The sequence below is a fragment of the Cupressus sempervirens genome, chromosome 3 (assembly GCF_028749045.1).
Source record: "Cupressus sempervirens isolate cs-2001-9-10 chromosome 3, ASM2874904v1, whole genome shotgun sequence".
Lineage (NCBI taxonomy): Eukaryota > Viridiplantae > Streptophyta > Pinopsida > Cupressales > Cupressaceae > Cupressus > Cupressus sempervirens.
The window spans coordinates 575,652,896-575,675,712 of NC_143120.1; the positions used below are offsets into that span (position 1 = coordinate 575,652,896).

General features: G+C 34.7%; 1 non-coding gene across 1 annotated transcript; it reads right to left on the reverse strand.

Moving 5' to 3' along the window:
* Positions 1-2,740: 2,740 nt before the first annotated feature.
* LOC149567731 (signal recognition particle RNA) lies at positions 2,741-3,060 on the reverse strand. Its single transcript, XR_016363262.1, has one exon.
* Positions 3,061-22,817: the final 19,757 nt, after the last annotated feature.

Consider the following 22,817-nt stretch of genomic DNA (forward strand, 5'->3'; position numbering starts at 1 on the left):
AGCACTATATTTGCAATATGATCACACAAAAACATGAAGAATGTGATTGTTGATGATAGGAGGCTAGGGTCACTTTTATAGATTTTTGGGATTTCAAAAAATGACTAAGATAAGAGACCCATACAATTGATGGATATAGACTTAATTGATTGAAAAATTAAGTGATTTAATTGATCTATTAAATGAACTAACTAGAGGGTGGACTACAAGTGATAGAGAGAGTGGAAGTGAAGGCTTAATAAATAATAAATAATATTATATATATATATATATATGAGCATGTGAGAAAAATTATAAAATGAAATAAATAAATTATATAATCCATGTGTATGAAATGCAAAAATAAAATAAAAAGTTATTTAAAATGTGAACAATTGAAAAAATTGAAAGAATTTATCTAGTTATAAAAGGCTCAATAATAATAAAAAGTATTTAATTTTGAGAGAGAAATAGAAGTTAATTATATTAAATAATAAAGTCATGTACTTTAATGAAATATTTTTTGTCATTCAATTGTAATATGTATGTGATCTTGGCAAATGTGCAAAGGTCGAATTCCTTTATCATGATGTTAGATATTATTGCTTAGTTGATGTCTCCTACCACTGTTAGGGATTAGCGATGCAATTGATAGATTAGCATGTGGGATGTTTTATGTTTCATAGATGGTTATTGGTAAGGTAAAACTCATAAGGTAACTCCAACAATCTTGCCGATGCATTGATATTTCATGCTCAGGGGTATGGTTAGGATCCTTGAGGTCTCACGATGTCATTAAGGTTGGGAAGAAACAAGAAAGGTTTATTTATTTCAATTGCATCTTATGCTTGTTCTTTCCCTTCATTGTGTTGTTTCTTATGTACATGTGTTTTATGAGGATGCTGATTATCATGGATTAGAGTAGTATGATATTATATGAGGTTTGTTGATCCTCTTTATGCTTCTTGATGCTCTCAAGTGTTCATTCCTCAACTTTGGTGGTTCTATCTCTCCCAGGTGTGGAGGTTTTAACCCTTTTCATCTCCTAAGTTAGCCTTTCAATTCTAGTTTTTGGTCTAGACAACCTTAGGACAACAAAATTTGATAATTTTGGTAAAGTATCACCCCATAGTACTAAGAAATATCGCCTCCCAGTACTGAGAAATATCATTCCATGGTATTACAAAATATTAGTTGGTTGAGAAGTGTCTCAATACAGTGTTAAGAAATGTCAGTTGGAATTTCTTGTGAAACCTGTAAGTCCAAACATTGGGTACTACCTGACTTGTTTGATGAATGTCAATACGGGATTTGGATACCCTTTTGGAAGTTCTTGCTCCCTAAACCTTGATAATTTTCTTATGGGATGCATAGGATTCAGATGTCAATTTTGATTATCCTCTTAACATTCATTGTATGGATTAATCACTTAGGAACTTTGGATTTGGGCTTTAAAATGAACCTCGATTATAATGTTAGATTATACCTTGAGATGGAGCTTGTATGATTAATTCATGTAGATGGGTATGGCCATGTTTGTAACTGATGAACGCTTGAGGATCATTGGCGGTTTGGTTATTTGTCTTTCGTTGAGATCTCTTTTATGTTTGTAGTTGCATGTATCTATGCTTTATCTTTAAATAAAAAGGCATGTTAGTCTTTGTTTATCCTTGTTTCCTAGAATCTCCGAGCGGGGCATTACATATTAAATGTACCTTGAGTGAATTGACACGATATCCTTGGAACAACGACAAATTTCCTCATGTTCTAGAAAGTTGGGTTTGTAAACACATTTAAAGATAATGAATGACATACAAAATTTTTAGGGAGTAGTAGTACCGAAGAGGGGATATAAGAGTGAAAGATAAATTTTACTTACATTGATAACAAACACATGTTATTTATCATAATCTTTAATAAAAAAAGTACCTATTTAATATATTTGATAATTAATTTATAGCATGCTCACACCTTTAATACTCCCTTAAAAAAAGCATTGGGATTCAAATATAAGTTCCAATATATCCAATTAGAAAATCTTGTTATAAGTAATACATCTCAAATAAATAAGAATTTTATATAAATTTGCAATCCAAAATCGTAGAAAGTACGAAGCATCATTATTGTTTATATTGTATTTCAACTTATAATTCAAATACTTTAAATTTACAATCAAGCCAAGTTGAATCCCTTGATAACTTTGACAAATTAAATTCCCCTTGTGTAAAAACGTCAATATTTGTGTAGTTCTAAAACCCGAAATCATGGGACTTATCAAGGGCACCATTATTTGTTCAAATGAAGTTATTTTAATAATTATGAAATCCAAAATCATAGGATGTATCAAGTGTCAATATTTGTGATATTATATTTAAACTTGCAATTCAAGAGAATCACGAAGGTGCTTTAGTTTCAAACCATTCGCTAGGTTCGAATAGTCAATATTTTTGGAGGTCAATTATATTGGCAGAAGATGGAGAGATTAAGAATATGTTGCATCTACAACAAGCAAGTATTGTGAATAGAAAGTAACTAAGACACATTGATTTTAGGGCAATAGTAAATTTGAACTTTATTTAACCATGTAACTAGAAATAATGAGATGTTTTGGAGTGTTAAATTAGGTTGGCATCCTCCAAACTATGATATATTAAAATGTGGTTAATCCTCCTAACCATGAAAGTGTGGTTGAATAAAAGAAAAGGTTGATCTATGAAAATGTGGTTATTTCTCCAAAAATATGAAAGTGTGGAGTGTAAGAAAAGGTTGAGGTTCGAGGATGAGCAGGAGCGGAGGACGGGTGGGGAGAGGGACAAGCGGCTCGTGATCCTTCCACTGCAGAGAGAGGGAGGTTTTCGTTGCTCTGTGAAACCAGCCTCACGCGGTCCCCTCCACTTCAGTCCAACAAGACATTACCTCCTGCCTTCGCAGGAGGGCCTTGCGGCAACTCTCTACTTGGAGCAGGGCGTGCCGGCATTATATGCCACAACATCTCCCCTCCTCACAACTCCAAACAGCTCTCCTGTTCCTCAACCTTGTGCGCCCCCACTCGGGTAACAGGCTCGCGTTACTGAGCTCGGCACATTAATCTCTTCCAGCGTGGATAGATAAACGCAGCGTACTCGAATATGTGCTGCATGTGGGATTAATAAATACCTCCTCTGCCCCTGTGGCGATGCCGATCTCTCTAGTGATTCTATACCTTCCATTTTCTAGCCCATCTCTTTAACTGGGCATATCCACCCGTCTCAAGGACTTGGCCACTCCATTCAACACTCAAGCACAATGCTCTGCGAAATTCGGCCTTCAACCTCTCCATTTCATAGCTTTGTATATTTCAAAATTTACAGCCGCAGAGACCACAAAATATTTGCAAGTGATATCCTCCTCACGCTTTCAGGGATCCTTTCTTATCCACCTACTTCTGATGAAGTGTGTTCTGGTAAACTGCATAGGATGCCACACATTAACACGGGCTCAGAGCAAGTTCAATAGCATGCCGTCTCACACAATAACACAGACCTGGAGAAGTTTAAGTAGTCCACGCTCGCTCTCCAAACTAGGGACTTTCTCCCCAACATTCATTGCCAATTCTATCTTTTTAGCTACTTTATCACCAACTCTACCATGCAGAGGGCTAAGCCACCGCCCTCTTGTCTATACCCAATTCATAATCAGTCTTGAAGCATTTCATAAATCTTTTCAATGCTAGTCAAAATTACAACAACAATATGGACCGAATATGAGGTCTCTCTTTGGTAACTTCTATACCCAAACTTAATATTTTTTACTTTTTAAAATGATCAACATCACTTATCACCTCCCTTCATTTATACCCATTGTTAGTGGTGTGCTTAGATTTCAATAAAATTCTACAAAATTCCACAAGTTTCCAGGATGTGAGACAATTTGAAAATTTAAACTTCATGTTATTTTTTTTAGGAATTGCATGCTAAGTTTTTTAGGACAACAAAACCACCACAAATTATACAAAATCTCTTAGAGGGAGTTTGAGAGAAGTTACAGGTTTCTAGCACTACTCAACAATTTTCCTTTCTTCCCTTCTAATTTTCTTTGGACACTTTCCAGAAGAGGATTCGAAAAGTTCAAAGCGAATCCTTAACTAGGAGGGGGAGTCTCAAGAAAGTAATAGGAAGGATTGCAAATTGACAACCTAAGATGCCCAAAATTTTGGCTTCGAGATCAAGTAGAATATTGAAGAAGAAAACTTAAATTTTCCTATGATTAATGCATTGGCTTAAAGATCTAGCATGGTTTCCCATAAGGTTTTTCCATTATCTAGCATCAATAACTAAATATTTACCAAAGAAAAATAATCATCCATAAACTATTGCAACATAGAGAGGGGGAAGGTGGAGGTGGGTTTAACACCTTGGATCCTACCATCGTTGACATGTTCATGACATTACAACCTAGAACCTTAGCAATCATGATGAATAGGTAGGGGGACAGGGAGTCACCTTGTATAATGTCTTTTCCAAACTTGATTAGACTCCAAGGAAATCCATAAGCAAGAGAGAAAATATAACAATTTTCACACACTTCCTAGCAATCCTCGGAAACTTATCATTGAAGCCAAACTTTGCAAGGACTTTGTAAAGAAAACACTATTCCACTTTATAGCCTAGGGGTCATACCTAGTTCCTTGCACTTGTCCATGGAATGAATTATCTCATATGTTGTGATTGTTGCATTTGAGATTTGTATTCTCGGTACAAATACCTTCTGATTAGGGTTTATAAATGTGTCCACAAGAGGCTTAATTCTATTCACCAACACCTTTGTGTTCAAATCTTGTAAATGGTTCTACATAAGTTAATTGATTTGAAATCAAACCTACTTCTAGGATTATGAGATTTGGAGATGAGAACAATGTAAGTGTAATTCAACTTCTTCATCAGATTGTCTATCCTAAAGAAATCCCTCACCATCCTAGTGACATCAAAGCTAACAATTTTCTAAAAATCGCAATAGAAGGCAAGTTGAAATCCATTGGGCCTAGGAGATCTATTCTAGCAACCGTGACAAAAACCACTTCCTTAGCTTCATCCTTAGTCACTTGAGATAGGAAGAGATCATAATGAGCATTAGTGATAGCATGGAGGAGGTGGCATAGGAGTTAGTTTTGCATCTCAAATAAATTCCTATCAGAATTGTTCAAGTACATTTGTATCAAATATGAAGAATCAACTTATCCCAAAGTGAATAATCAGTGACTTCACATCCCTATTCATCCACCAAGCACTATATTGTGTTTCTTTTGTAGAAGGATGAGGAGTTATAATCATCCTCTTTTATCCATTCAACTCTCAACCTTTACTTCCATAAAAATATATTCTTTAGCTAGAATCTCCTTCCAATTAACTACAAATTCCCCATCCTCTAAATTTAACAATTGAGAGGGGTCCCTAGAAGTCATTTGGTTCTATATGTATTTTAGTTTCACCCCAAAATTGGATTCATTTCATTCTTCATCTTCTTCCTAATATTTTTTAATTTTTTAGCATCTCTAAATATATCTGGTCGATGGACAGGGTAGACCACCATCCTACAACATGATCTTTGAAGTTAGGGTGGGAAGTCCACATTATCTCATACTTAAAGGTGATAGGGAAAAGTTAGGCTCTTCAACCCAAAGAAAAAGGAGAGGGTTATGGTCAAAAATAGCTTTTGGGAGTGCTTTCAAAGTGGAGATAAACATCAAGTCCTCTGAGGAGGAGACTAAAAATATGTCCAACCTAACTTAAATAAAGTGTTTACCTTTTCTATTATTAGACCAAGTATAAGGGTTACCTTGAAGCTCCAAATCAAGAAGGTCATTTTGCTAATAAAGTCAAATAGATCTCTCATACTACCAATATAATCCATAAGGCCTCCCAACTTCTCAAAGTGGAATAGGGGGTTGAAGTCCCCAAAAAGCATGTATCTAGTCATTTGATCCTCAAAATATTATTAACAATCTCCTCCCAAATCTTATTTCTACTAGAATGCTAATTATAGTCACAAATATTGAATAGGTTCCAACAACTCCACTATCTATCTTAAATAGAGCAACCAAATCATTATGAGAGAAAATATGAGCACTCTTATCCACCTTAGTTAGGTTCCACAAGGTAGAAACACTACTAGATGCACCAACAAATTTAGAGTAGAAGGAAGAAGCCCCATGTCAAAACCCATTACTAACCAAGAAAAATTTATGATATCAATTTTATAATTCAGGAATGTAATTTTTTATCATAGATTGATTTTGGGGGTTGTTTAGTCACTTGATGTTTCAAGAGAGGAATTTGATTTCTTTGTCTTTAGATTAAGGTCTAGTGTTAATTTCTAACCATAGACAACCTCCCTTGATATCACCCTTTGTTGTATTTCTCTTTTTGTTGGTCTACCATATTTTAGACATGTTCCCACATTTACCTTCTTAATTCTAGTCTTCTTCCTTTGGGTCTATCACTCTTCATCCACTTTAGAGGTTATACCACCTATAGATGACTTTCTATTGGACATGAGAATAATAGACTTTGCGACTTCTTCAATCACCATCTTGCATTGGGAGGATGATTTGAGACAACTAGAAGCAATATAGCCCATATTCACTACCCTTGTTGAGATAATCACCTCCAAACTTCTTTTTGTGCCTCCAAACATTTTGTCAAAGTTGTCTAGTGTTCTTAAATTACCAACATTCACAACTACAAAGGTGCTCATGCAATCTTCCTTGTCCTCTACTAGCTTGGAGTCAAAACTAGTTAACATCCCCAATTTTTTTGTAGGGGGGATTTCTCCTTCTTCGAGTGAATTTTTAGTAGAGGGTGTAGACACTTTACTTGGGCCCTCTAGATATTTCATCAGGTCAAGATGCCCTCTATGAAGGGAGAGTCCTCCATCTCTCCATTGTTGGATTTCTCTTGTTTTGTTGGTTCAATAGCAACTAGGGTCCAAGGAAAGACATTTTTCAACAACACATGAAGAAGAGCATTTTAACTTTTTAAAGTTCTTTCAAGGGGGAAATTTGCATTCTGCAATAATGTACCCCTTTTTGTTACATCTCTAACATAATAGAGTAGTATTTTGTCATGCCCAAATTACGTGGGCAAAAACACGCAATTTTTTAAATTTTTTTTTAATTTTATAATTAAAATGCTCTAAGTTTAATCTGATTTCTTGCAAGAGAAGTGAAGGTTCACTACGATTCATCTTAAGTTTAAAACTCTAGTGGATGAATACATTGTTAGGATTTTGAAGCTCTCATTATTAGATTGATATCGACGTCTATAATGTTTCAAATTAATCTTAAAATAATAGATTTAAATTTTCTCTATAACAATATATGAAAATTATTTAAATAACATTTTAAATGAGTTCGTTCCAAATTATTTTGAAAATATTAGATCAAGAACTCATTAAAGGAAAATATTACATCTACCCATACACCTATATAAACTATTAAGTTATGATCAATTATCAACCTATTAAAGCAAAACTAAATAATATTAAAAGCCTAATTTATCATTGATATTAAAATTAACTAATCCTTTAACTACTTATTAAGTTATAACTTCTAGTTAATTAAACAACTAAAAAGATATTAAAAAATAAATAAAATTAACATTAGTATTAAAAAAAAAAAACTAAATCTACCTTTACAAAGTTAAACAAAACTAGATTAAAATAACAACTAGCTTTAATAACTAATTCTAAAATGAATATTACTAACATAAATATATATTAAAACTTAACAAATGACTATACATAAGTTATGACTAACTTAAAAATAACGTAAACTAACTACTAAGCAAAAATTAATTAACTAATCTAAATTTCATAAATTTAAACAAACTTAACTTAATTACATACTAAATACTATCAACTAAAAACAATTTAATAAACTAAACTAATTTAAAAACTTAAAAAAAAACTAACACACACCTAACATGACTAACACTAACCTATCTCTAACCACACCCTACTCTACCCTTTTCCCCCTACACCCCCTACTCCCCATGTGTTTCCCAACGCTCAGCATGCTATCCAACGCCACTGACGTTGTGTCAATACTGACTTCCCCAAGGAAAGAAGCACAAGCCTTAATTAAAGGACATGACATGCCCCAAAGTTTCAAGCCCTCCCTAAAGGAAAAAGGTGAGTGATTTTAAAGGAAAGAGGAAATGAGGTGATGGGATGGGGGGACAGGTGACGTCACCCTGCCCCCATGTCCCATTCCCATCTTCATTCTCTAGATGGGCGCTCAACTTGGAGGGGAAGTATTAAGTTTTGTGTTTAAAACAAGTTAGCAAGTAATTTAACCTTGCTTTTCTCCCACCTACTATCCACATTGGACGCATGTATTGGGAAATGCATAGTAAATAGTTTTTTGTGTAAAGTGGATTGTATGTATATGTCTATTGATGAATTTAGTAAATGCAGGATCAACATCTTGATTTTGGAATTTTTATGATTAAGATATAAGTAGGATGAAAGAAACCCTATTTGATGTATGTTTCAATTTATGTGAATTTCTGATACGTATATACATATGTACATGTGATTTTCGGGACTACTGATGTGTGCAATGAGTGTGCAGATATTTTAGCCGAGAAAACTGACAAAGGAACAGAACTTATCCCTATGTGCTTATTGTGGAAACCTTGTTGTTTGTAATTAGATTTATTGTGAGATGTATGTATGTATCTTTCTGTGACCAGTAAATGTTAATGTTTGTAACTGTGTTCTCATAGTGTCACTTGACACTCGTGAATTTGCTTATGTTCTTCAGCGTGCTAGTTAAGGTTAGCTGTGTAACCTTTGGACCTAAGTCAGATTAAGTTAGTTTTTTTTTGCTAATTTGATTCTTAATTGAGTTTAGTCATCCCTTAATCTGGATTAGTGCTTAATCTGCATTGTTAGAGTTGTTAGTTGGTCCTAAATTATTTCCTAGCTTTTGTTTGGTTCCAAACCTATTCCTAAGGCTTTAAAACATGAAATATTTATACCCAAGGGTATGGGTATGGGTTGGGGGTCTTTTCCAACCCCTAAGCCCCTTTTATTGACTTTTGAGGTCACTCAAAAAGTCTCTTTTTACCTTTATGCGAAAATTGACTTTGGTTACCATGAGTTGCCTCACTTCACCTCCATTTAGTGATTAACCATAGTGTGGGTTGAGTTAGGAGCTTCTAGATTTGTAGGTGGGTGGGTGTAGTTATTGATCCCTTTGGTGGTTGAGTTTGAGGCTTATTTGGAGGCCCTTCTTGGACTAGTGGAGGTTGTTACCCAATCTCTACATTTAGAGAAGAGGCTTAGAAGATTGAAGCAAAGAAGGGAAAAGCTCTACTCAAACTTGTTCATTTGCCATTACCTCTTTGTGAAGGTAGAAATTGTCATCTCCCTTGTTCAGATTTCATTCTTGTTTCATGCTTATGCTACTTTATTGTTGTTTGAATGCTTGTATGTTTGTGGGTATGTTGGGAAGATTTGAAAATTATGTTATTTTGAATGAGTTCCTTTCATGTTTATGTTTGAATTTTGAGATTTTCTTGCATGGGTGTTTTGGTATTACTCACCCTTGGATAGGGCAGAAGTGACCAATTTTGGGAAAGGTCTTTTTAGTTGGACTCCAACCAGTGTAGAGTCTCTTCTCAAGATGAGAAGAGGGAGAGAGGGTAGGGTGTTATGGGCCCCTACCTGTCAGCACAAACCTTGTATGAGTATGGCATGTTAAAATGGAAGAACGGAAGTTCTTGGTTTATAGCCCTGATTGGGCATCTATTTTGGTGTTGTGCTTGACTTCTCCTGTTGGAAGAATCCACCTTTCCCTAGTTTTGATTCATTATGAATCCTATTGTGATAACCTTGTATGAATATGCATGTTTGAGTTGTTCTTGGTCATGCTTGTGGTCACCTGATCAGATTATGTTCCCTCTATGGTTCTAGAAATGTGTTGCAGAAATTGTTATGAATCCCTTGATGAGGGTCATGAAGAAAATTCAATTAAATTGTTGTAATTCAGGATTGAAATCCTATGTAATTTGTATTTCAAACTTTGTTGTAATGGCAACGAAGCTGGGTTTTCTTCCTGATTCTTTCCCGGCTAAGCCTTTGAATCAGGTTTGCCAATAAAATTGGTGTTTGAGTATAATTGTTTATCATGTGATTTAATCGTAATTTTAATTTAGATGGATGCACATCAGAAATAGGATGGAAATAATGATGATGTTCAATTTGGCAAAATTTTAAGTTTTCTTATATGTTGAAAATGAAAATTATGATTATGCATGTAGATTCAGTTTTCATGATTATTAAAAAAAAAAAATTATTGCATTATTGAATAAAATGGATAATTCAAATTCTTGGTATATTAAGTTGTAACAATCCTTTAAATTTTGCTTTGAAAAAAAAATTACACGTTGAAAAAATGCATTGCCTTGTAAATCCATACTTACAAAAATTTTCAAAAAAAAAAGTGTTTCAAGAGAGTAAAAACTCTTTGTCTTTTGTATGGGAGAAACAACTAAATGGTTTTGGGCAACAGAGAATCTTTTAAAGATTCCTTTTATAGTCTGTTTGAAAAATATAAATATAATTTAATCAATTTTTAAATAGGTGTAAAAATTCCAGAATAGACTTTTAACATTTTAAAAATGTCCTAAATATCTATATTGTTACCTAATAAACTTTTTGTCTTAAATTTTCCTTCCCATCTTTCCCTTGGGCATCACATTTGAAAATGTATTTAAAAAGGTTTAAAGAAAAAGTCTGTTTGGCATAGTCAAAGTGATCATGGGGGGGATGATGTCACCCTGCCCCCATGTCCCATTCCCATCTTCATTCTCTAGATGGGCGCTCAACTTGGAGGGGAAGTATTAAGTTTTGTGTTTAAAACAAGTTAGCAAGTAATTTAACCTTGCTTTTCTCCCACCTACTATCCACATTGGACGCATGTATTGGGGAATGCATAGTAAATAGTTTTTTGTGTAAAGTGGATTGCTGATGGGAGGGTGACGTCACCTGTCCCCCCTACATCCCATCACCTCATTTCCTCCTTCCTTTAAAAGTGCTCACCTTTTTTCCTTAGGGAGGGCTTGAAACTTTGGGGCATGTCATGTCCTTTAATTAAGGCCTACGCTTCTTTCCTTGGGGAAGTCAGTACTGACGCAACGTCAGTGGAGTTGGATAGCGTGCCGAGCGTTGGGAAACGCATGGGGAGTAGGGGGTGTAGGGGGAAAAGGGTAGAGTAGGGTGTGGTTAGAAATAGGTTAGTGTTAGTCATGTTAGGTGTGTGTTAGTTTTTTTTTAAGTTTTTAAATTAGTTTAGTTTATTAAATTGTTTTTAGTTAATAGTATTTAGTATGTAATTAAGTTAAGTTTGTTTAAATTTATGAAATTTACATTAGTTAATTAATTTTTGCTTAGTAGTTAGTTTAAGTTATTTTTAAGTTAGTCATAACTTATGTATAGTCATTTGTTAAGTTTTAATATATATTTATGTTAGTAATATTCATTTTAGAATTAGTTATTAAAGTTAGTTGTTATTTTAATCTAGTTTTGTTTAACTTTGTAAAGGTAGATTTAGTTTTTTTTTTTTAATACTAATGTTAATTTTAGTTTTTTTTTTAAATATCTTTTTAGTTGTTTAATTAACTAGAAGTTATAACTTAATGAGTAGTTAAAAGATTAGTTAATTTTAATATCAATGATAAATTAGGCTTTTAATATTATTTAGTTTTACTTTAATAGGTTGATAATTGATCATAACTTAATAGTTTATATAGGTGTATGGGTAGATGTAATATTTTCATTTAATGAGTTCTTGATCTGATATTTTCAAAATAATTTGGAATGAACTCAGTTAAAATGTTATTTAAATAATTTTCATATATTGTTATAGAGGAAATTTAAATCTATTATTTTAAGATTAATTTGAAACATTATAGACGTCAATATCAATCTAATAACGAGAGCTTCAAAATCTTAACGATGTATTCATCCACTAGAGTTTTAAACTTAAGATGAATCGTAGTGAACCTTCACTTCTCTTGCAAGAAATCAGATTAAACTTAGAGCATTTTAATTATAAAATTAAAAAAAAATTGTGTGTTTTTGCCCATGTAATTTGGGCATGACACATTTCATAGACTAGACCCTGAGTCCACTTATCCCATTCCAATTTTAGCACTACCAAATTAGAAAATGACTTATCGATGGCTACATTGAAACAAAATCTAGCATAGACTAGCTTGGATTTAGTATGAGTGCCCATATTTGTTGAGACCTAATGCCCAAACGAATTACCAACCCATCCAAAGATTTGTTCATCCCATAAGTCAGGGAGGGGGGTGGTGTGACAATCTAACTCAAACTATACCCATCCAGTTGAGTTCAACAAAACGGCCAAAGTTGAGCTTTCATTAAGCTAGGGTAAGAAAATATTTTCCATAGACCTTAGAGCCAAACAAAAACAAAAATTAGATCTTCTTGTATCACAATTTTGAACAAGAGAAAATTCCCAAGCATAACATAGATACTTATGCTTCCTTCAAGCTTCCACTATAAAGCCACCCATTTCCTAACCATCTAATTAGATGTGAGGAAAGAAAAGAACCTCTTGACCAAAGCTAAGTGCCTCTTTGAGACAATCCTATCCACAATAGTGTTTGGAAGGGAACTCTTAGTACCTTACCCAATTTGAATAGTTTGCAAGAAGAGGTTCTAAGGCATTGTGATCGGGAGCAGGGTTCACCAACCCACCTTTCTAATTAGGCTTCGAAGAATCACTTCCATGGGACCACTTTGAAATGGTGCCTAAAGTAGCATGTTGTGAAGTCCCTGACATATTGCAAGTATATTCGTACAAAATTTATGACCCGAAAGGGGGATTCTTGACAAACATATTGGGTGGGGGGGTCAGGTTGGAGGCACAAAGATTCCTCCATGATTAATAGAAAAATTCAAACAAGAAAGTATCGCGAATGTTTTAGGGAAAATAGAGTATAACAAAACAATGGTGTTGAGTAAAGTCACTTCTGTGGATTCCCTTTGACATAGTGCCTAAAGTGGCAGGTTGAGAAGTCCCTAACACATTGCAAGTATCTTTGTACAAAATTTGTGACCCAGAAGGGAGATTCTCGACAACCATATTGGGTGGGGGTCAGGTTGGAGGCACAAAGATTCCTCCCTAGAGGTATCAACTGTGCATCGATAAAGAAATTCAAACACGAAAGTATCGGAAATGTTTCAGAAAAAATAGATAATGAAACAATGGTGTTCAGTAAAATAATTCAAGTATGTTTATGTTTTGAAATAACGAAGATTACAAATCTAGAAAGAGGTGATAGGCTCTTGCACTTAATTATTATTCAACCATACTTCATTTAATTACAATTTTTGAAATTAAATGAGTTTAGTTATGTTTTCTAATGTATGAATTGTTATGTGTATCTATGACCATATCACAATATCATACATGTCATCTTGAATAATTTAAAATGTAATCATCTCGATACATGTATGGCATCCACACATATCTGTAGCACACATTGAACTTTTCTCTTGTAACATTGTCATTCATAATGACAACAAGAACACGTTGACATGCATTGCCTCTTGTCCATTATTGAATTACATCTATTTACAGAAAAATATTGCTCTTATTTTGTATGTTCTATTCTAAATTATTACTTGTTAACATTACATAACTCATTTGCTAGGCTCCACCAATATGCTAACAGGTGACACACGCATACTAATTATATTGTGGTCACATGCAACTAAAAAAGTGATGCCATTTGAAATACATAGGATGGTAATTGTCTAACATATGTCAAGTGGGACATAAGGATGGTAGATATCTATGTCCCATCGACACAAACATATGATTTGACAAAGCACTTACATACATAATACAACAATTATACACAAGGCCACAAGGAGGTGCGAAGACTACTTTAAACCGAGATGGTGGACACATAATCCAATAAATAAAAAGTACATACGTTAGAATTTAAAGTTCAATATTGGACTGCAACGGTTGTGTTTTAAGACTTCATTGCATTTAAGCAATTAATTGTGTATTTTATGCTCATCACTCATAATATTTTAATTTAACATCTTGACATTAAATATTGTGTTGAGCTATGTGATAACGGTTAAATTTGATTTATCTAGGGTGTAAAGCATGAAGGCACATGGCAGTCCACAAAGGAAAACCCTGTGTGGATTCCGTAACTGACATTTCTAAGTAGGTATTATGTAAGGCAGAGTACACGGTATTTGCATTGGGTGATGGAAAAGGACTTCATAACTCATATCTCAATGTCTGATAGCATTAAAATAAGAAATATTGAAAGATGCTTTGATTAGACAATTCATCAAGCAGCGCGCCATTTCTGAAATTCTGCGATCTTTGTCGTATATAAACTTAATATTTAGTCACCTACACTTTGACTTCTTTGACCGAACTGCCCGGACTCCACATGTTCCCCATTTTGTATTATTTTTCTATCTCTTTCTGCGCACGCCATCCTCACAACAAGGCAATTATTCCATGGAAAGGGGCTCTAAATTATTTTTATTATTGTTCTTGTGAACAAGGAAATTGGCAGTGGATCATACTTTGTCCCTCTCAGATGGTGGGCGTTGTGCCTTTTGGTTTTTGTGTCTTGAATTGTGGGTGCTTTTAGTTTCTTCTATATAATTTATCAAGCATTGAGTGATCTTCAATGGGGCTTCTATATAATATTTTATTCAATATTGGAGTTCTTCTAGTTTTTATCTTTATATCATTGGGAATCTTTCTTTCAATAATAATTTGCATTTGAGTTGTTCAGATGTAAATCTACAAAATTTATGAGTAGCTGTTCAATCGTTTTCTAATTGTTGGGAGAGATTCCATGTTCTTATCATATTCTTTAATTACTTATATTATCATTTTTTCTAGAGTATTTTGATTAAATTTCTTATAAATGATCTTAATGTCACATCCTAACCTTCAAACAATTTATTTTTGTTGTTATTAAAAAGATAACAACTTTTCTTATAAATATTTAAAGCTTACATAATCTATCTTTACTTTGAAGTGTCTATCCATTAAATTTGGCTTCTATGGTTTGACTATGAAAATAATAGCTAGTATCTCATTTTCATAAATGAGTTTGAGTTGAACATTATCCAAGGCTCAATTGATAACTTTCAAAAGTGATGGGTTTGTGTTCTTGAAAAATAACTCTTCGTATCCATCGTACAAGCATCACACCCTTGATAGCTATTAGATAATGGGGGGGCTAGTTATACTACATTCCCTTCAAACAATTTTAGTACCAAACAACATTCATAAACATCACAAGAAATCACTAGATATATATACTCATTCAACTTCACATTTAACTCTTTCAATCACTTTACTCCAAACTTATAGCTCACTGTCGTGTTATAACTGACTAACAATAATAAACTTAGTTATTACCGATCATTAACCTAGTTATTTCTAAGTTGCAAAAAATTGAAAATGAAATAAAAATTTACTTGAAATACAACAACATTCACACATTTGATACCAAGATTTTTAATGTGGAAACTCTGTAAAGGGAAAAACCACCTAGGATCGGCAACCGAAAATTTTCGCTCTCGTGAAGTGAGCTCGGCTAAGAGCCAACCTCGTTACATGTTACATACACATTGTTAATGTGACCTTGTTAGAGGATTTACACCAAAAGATCACCTAAACCTTATCACTCCTTGATCCTATCTAAAGAGTGACCTTCTCTAAAGGACTTACAAACACCACTAATTGATGTTATCATATAAGATTTCATAGACTTGTTAAATCCACTTGCTTTATGAGATTTTATGTTACAATGATTAGAAAGTAACGATATAAATGATCTATTTAGGTATAGCACTACCTTGCTTGTTTAGATTTCCTTTCTACTCGATCTCTTTTTGATCTCTCACTAATTGATTCACACTTACACTTTCACCAACTCTACTTTTGTCTTCCTTTGCTTTTCTTGGTTAACCTTGCTATGTTCTTCTTTTAGCTTCAACAACTTCACACAATTACCACCTTAACAATATCAATCAACATCAATTAGCAACCAAAAAATTATCTTGAACATCTCCTTAAATAGTCATCTCTATACTTCCAAATTCTCCCAAATTATGTCGCTTAATCACAATCATCGATCTCAGATACATTAAATTTAGTCACACAGAAAAAAATAATTTTCATAGAACTTTGTGCTTACCCTAATCTTGCTTCAATCTCCATCATCAAGTCTTCATTGATTTTTCCTAGTCACTAGTCTTGTAACAAACTTTGATGATGTCTTTGAACATCAAGAACATTTTATATTTTCATCAAAAGTAAGCCTTAGATTTCATCTTTCCAATCTCCCTAGCTATTACTCAATGAACATAATATTTCACTCACATAATAAAACACTTGATCAGTACTAGACTTGCTTGTGAAATACTGAACTTTCAATTTAACATCGCCAACTACTCAGTGAATATTGTAGTCACTTAGTGATATTATCTTCCTTCTTTAACCTTGTCACTTGGTATATCTTACGTAGCTCAATACATTACAATATTACATGATTGTGAAACTATCAAATTAACACTACATTACCATTATCCAACTCATTCAAGTGCCCATGGAATATTGCACTTATCAACTCTATCTTCGACATACTTTCTTCAAATCCTCTTCATCAATCAAATGATATGGCACTCTATTAAATTAGCATAATGTCTAGCCAACTAAGACTTGACATCAATGACAACATAATGAATGATATGACTCTTTTACACACATTCATAGCATTACCAATTATATTATCAATTGGGGCTAACGATCTCCCCCTTTGGCATTGATGGCAACACAACATAAGATTTTATATTACAAACCATTACATAAGATAATCAAATGTATGGACTGACAACAATACAACTTTTTAGCTCATTATCTTTAACATCAAGTTCTCTGTAACTCTGTCTATATCTTTAGCAACAACAATCTTCATCAACATTTGCCTTAGGATATGATCTCATTCTAACTTATGGTTTAGCTTCTCTTTGATAATCACTTATATCATCTCTCCCTTTGGTTCTCCCTTTTACTGATCATCTCTCCCTTTGGGTATACTTCTCCATTTGACATACATCCCCCTTACTCATTCTCTCCCCCTTTGAGAGCACTGCAAAAGGTCATTATAAATTTTAATTTGAAACTTATAAAAACTTGTAGTTGTCCTTGTACCTTGCATGTATAGTATACACGAGTTCCATCACAACTTTCTTCACAACTTCAGAAATGTTCCTAAAGTTTGACCTCTTGTATCAACTCCACAAAGATATTTTTGTTCATCCATGAGTTGATACAACATGCATCTTCACCTAGTAAATTTTTGATGGAGAGGGCCTAGGGTTCTATCCAAAACTATTTTTAGTTAAGGTTTTAATCTTGAATCATCCAATTATTCTTGTTTCTTGTCCAATCCACCAATCCAAGCCTCCAAGACTCTTCCTCCAAATGACCTCCTAGGCATAGTTGGTCTAGTTTTGACTAAATCTCCCTTCGAAGGCACTAGTCCTACTAGGCCTTCTTTCCCTTAGAACCCTCACCCTCACTTACAATCTTGTTCTTCCACTTCCTTTGAGTCTACGAATATTCTAGATACCCTCCATAAGCTTCCTAACCTCATCCAACACTTATGTTCACAACAATAACCAAATAAAACTCAATTTCCTCACAATGGCTAATTAGGCCTAATGATTTCTAGATCTAGTAAACTTATTTTTCTCCCACACTTCAAATTCTTCCAAACAACCCCTAGAAAAACCTTAGGAATTTGAAATCTATCCCCTAGCACTCCAAGATTCCAAATTTGCAAAACTTCAAAATACTCACAACCCTACTTACTCTTAAGCCCTAGTTTCTAGCCTTTGTTTAGGCCTCCAATCTAGTCAGCAATAAAAATTTCTCAATCTCTTCAAACCTCTAACCAACTTTCCATTCCACTTGTATATTCAAGGTGACTTGCTAGGGCTTCTGGGAACTCCATTGGATTGACCCAACATGGCCATAGGTGTGCTCTGCAACACCTTTTCCAAAATCGTCCAGGCTCACATACTCCGAGTATCCAGCCTAAGGCATCACTCCATGTCTTGGAAACCCATCATAAAATGAAAAACAAAACCAAAATGTTATGTAAACTATCTAACCTATCACCTCACCTAGTTTCAAGCATTTTCCACTATGGGTGATTAGGTTAGAACCATTTTTGTACAGTCAACCCTGTGAAGGTAATGCTCAAGCAAGCCAGTAAGAAAATTTTGTAGCTTGGAAACCTTAAGACTTCAACACAAGTGTGAATGTGAGAAAGAACCAAGAAAGAATAAACTACAAAAACCATAAACTTGATCTCTTGTGCCAATCTGTACACAACCATACTACACCATTAAGCAATGAAAGAACTCATAAAACAATCCGTACAATAGTCTTAGACATATATAAAACTGATGGTAAACATTCCAACCTTCAAAATATGATCTTCCATGTCATATACCTAAGCATGGGTTGTTACAACCCCCAAAACTATCATTTACAATTTTGAGCAATTTTTGCTCCTTAGGGATTTTTGGCCAAATGGGTCCACCTAGGACCATTCTAGGACTCTATATAGAATAACTAGGACCTATTTAGGTAATCAAAGACCTTAATTACCCATCCCTAATCATATTTTACCTATTGAGAAACTTTTGGCTCAAAGAGCAATATTTTAGCAACCTAGGACCTAGTGAGCAACTTGGCTCTTGCATTTGGATTAGTTGCATTCCAAGGACTCTTGGAACTTATTACACACACACACACACCCCTACACCTCTAATCACTCCAAAAATCAAAATTAGGGAGGTGTTGTGCACCATACTCCCCTGTGACAAAGAACTCAATTCCCTTGAGTTAGGAGGTCTTCAAGGGTGACCCCATGCTTCAAAATGTTAACTTCAGTCATCCAAGTAGCCTCAAAATTAGGTAGTCCCTTCCATTTCACTATATAGGTCTTGTAGGTTCCCTTCCTAGTCTTCTTGATCACCTTAGAATCGATAATGTTGTCTAGTTGCAAAGGTTGGGGAGTTGACAAGTCTTGAACCCAATCTACCCCTTCCAAGTCTGCAAGAGTATGTTGATCAATATCAACATGAGTACCTCTCTATGGAAATAAGTCACACACATTGAAAATAGGTGATATCCCTAAGTCAGGAGGGAGTTCAACTTCATAGGCATTGTTGCCAAACTTGTGGAGTATTTTTAGAGGTCCCATATTCTTCATTAGCAACTTGGTTGGGTGTCCCTTTGGTAATCTCTCCTTCTTGAGATAAGAAAGTACAAAATCCCCCACTTTGAATTGCAATTCTCTTCTTTTTTTGTTAGCCTTGGCCTTGTGAGTTTCCACTTGATGTTGCAATGTCTTCCTAACTTGGTCATGTAGCTCTTTCATATGTTCTACAAATGACTCTCCTTGTGCACTCCTCTTGTCATGTAGGCTGAGATCCTTTAGCTCCTCTTTGATTGAGTTTCTCCCACTCATTCAAGAAGATAAGGGCATGGTTGTCAGTGTAAACCATAAATTCTTTTGCAAGGAGGTAGTGCCTCCACTTCTTCAAAGCTTGGACCATTGCATATAATTCAAGGTCATAGGTAGAGTACCTTTGTTTTGACTCATTTAAATTTTTAGAGAATAATGCTTCAAGGTGTCCTTCTTGGCTTAACACTACACCAATAGCTAACTTACTAGCATCACACTCCACCAAAAAGAGTTGATTGAAATATGGAAACCGTAGGGTAGGTAGGGCTGCAATTCTTGTTTTCAAAAGTGCAAATCCCTTATCTGCTACCTCTATCCATTTAAATTGGCATTTGATACCTCCCTTAATGGTGTTGAGGATAGGTGCACATACATGATTGAATCCTCTCACAAATTTCCTATAGTAAGATGGAAAACCATAAAAACTCCTAAGATCTCATATGCATTTAGGTGTTGGCCACTCCAATATGGACTTGACCTTATCAGGATCCATTTTAATACATCCATTGGAAACAACAAGCCCAAGGTATACCACTTCAGGTTCTAGAAACTCATAGTTTTCTTGATTGATCATTAGTTTCTCTTGATGTAATCTCATCAAGATCATATCCAAGTGTTTCATATGCTCCTCTTTGGACCTTTTAAAGATTAAAATGTCATCCAAATACACAATAAGAAACTTTATCTATGAAAGTTTCTAGCACCTCATTCATTAGTATCATAAAGGTACTTGGGGCATTTGTTAACCCAAAAGGCATTATTGGCCACTCATACAACCCTTAATTTCTCTTGAAGGTTGTCTTCCATTCATCAATAGGCCTCACTCTAATTTGATGGTATCCTGACTTCAAATCCACCTTGAAGAAGTAGCAAGAGCCTCCCAAGTTGTTTAACAAATCCTCAATTCTTGGCATAGGGAACCTATATCTGATGGTGATCTTACTGATTTCCCTGTAGTTAGCACACATCCTCCATTTTTTGTCCTTCTTAGGTGCAAAGATAGTTGGTATGACACAAGGGCTCAAGCTCTTCCTTATTAAGCCTTTTTCCATCAAATTTTGTATTTTCTTTGTGATCTCATCATTCTAACTTAGTGTCATCTTGTAGGCTACCTTGTTAGGTAGATTTTCCCCATATTAGATATATTTGATGACTTACCTCCTTCATAGGTGGCAATTCATTAGGTAGCCCATTATCCACTACTTCATGGTATTTTTCCAACAACTACTACACTTCTTGAGGAACTTGAACTTTCTCTTTGGTCTCTTCTCTAGGCCTTACCACTACTGCACAACATACTCCTTTCTCTTTTTTCATAGCCTTTAGGAACTCCTTCCTACTTAACAACATCAAACTTGACCCCACATGTTTCTCCTCTGTAGGCTAAATCAAAGGGCCCATCTAAAACTTCTTACCTTGCTTGGTCATCACATAGATATTTTTCTCCCCATCATGTATAGCCTTTACATCATACTGCCATGGATGCCCTAACAAAAGATGACAAGCATCCATAAGCATTATGTCACATAACACCTTGTCCTTGTATTCTCCTATCTCAAAGTCCACAAATATCTACTCATCCACTAGTATTTTTTGGCCCTTGTTCAACCAAGATACCTTGTAGGGAGTGGTGTGAGGTATTCTCTTGAGGTTGAACTTATCTACCATCTCAGTGGAGCCAGAGTCCACTATCACTCTAAAAATATTTCCATGAGACCTGCAAGTGGTCCTAAATAGGCTCTTTCTCTATCGTGGTTCAACCACATTAGGTACCTTCAACGAGGTCCTCGTTAGCATTAGATTTTCACCATCCACTACTGGTCCTACCTTAGAAATAGGTGATGTAACACTTTGAGTGTCATCTTTTTGCACTAATTTTGTTCTTCTTTCTCCCATAGATGAAGAGGAAGCCCTTTTATGACATTTGCTCATAGTATGACCCACTTGATTACAATTGTAACATCTATTAGTAAAAACAATACTACCTCTGCCTTGTGACTGGAACCTACCCTTAGGTGGTCCCCTTCTCTACAACCCCCTCTTTGGAATGTGTTCTTGTTCTGGTTTCCTCCATAGTCATCATTGGTTTGGGTTTCTTTTGGCTTACTTGGTCATGGTTCTCTGCCAAAGTTGCCCCTACTTCTAAATCCTCTGTTACCTCTACCTCTTTGTTGTTAATCATGCCTCCTTCTTGCCTTCTCTTCTGTCCTTAAGGCTAACTAAAAACACTTGTGCATATTGTCAAGGGCTATCATGCTGATCTCATACTAAATCCCTTGTTTTAGCCCATTAAGATACCTTGCCACACTTTCCACTTATTCTTTTCTTCTTGCTCTTAGGCTTAGCTTATTGAACTCTTTAGTATACACAATCACTGTGAGGTCTCTCTACCCTAGGTCCTGCAACCTCTGATAGATCTGAATCTCATAGTTTGTGGGTAGGAATTGAGCCCTCAACCTAATCTTCATCCTATCCTAAGAAAAAATCTTCTTCTTCCCTAGTACCACCCTATCATCTTGCATCATATTCCACCATACCAGTGTTGATCCTTTGATCTTAGCCTTAACATAGTTGAATCTCTTCTCTTCTTGTACTTCCTTGTAGTCAAATTGATTGCTTATGGCTTCCAACCAACCTAGCAATTCCTCCCCATTCAAGCTACCACTATAATAAGGGATATGCTCCATACTATATTTATTAAGAGACTTAAAGGCATCCAAAAAAACCTTTTTATCCTGATCCACCTCAGATCCTTACTATTAGATATGTCCCCTGTGAGGCTTTTGTCTTCTTCCTAACTCTCATCTTCCCATTCTATGATTCTCTTCTTACTTTTAGGGTCTGCCTAATTGGCTTTGGCCAATAGATCCTTGACCAAATCTACTATGTATAATGCCCCATCGAGGGATCCAAAAGAATTAATCCTAAAGTTCTACTAAGTTTGCCAAACATTTTTTTTAAAAATAACATATAACAACAATCATAAAGTATTGAAACAAATACATACACTCATATATAAGAAAACATAACAAATTACATTCCTTAAGGATCCCAAGATGTTGAATCACATTTAAATTTAAATAATACTAAGTCCAATAAATAACACATCCACATAAAAGAACAACTACAAGTTCAAGTCCATTTAAATAATATACATTTTTTTTGAATGCCACTTGGCAATAAATTCAAAATGCACAATCATCCATTGTACATGTCACAAGGTATGAAAGA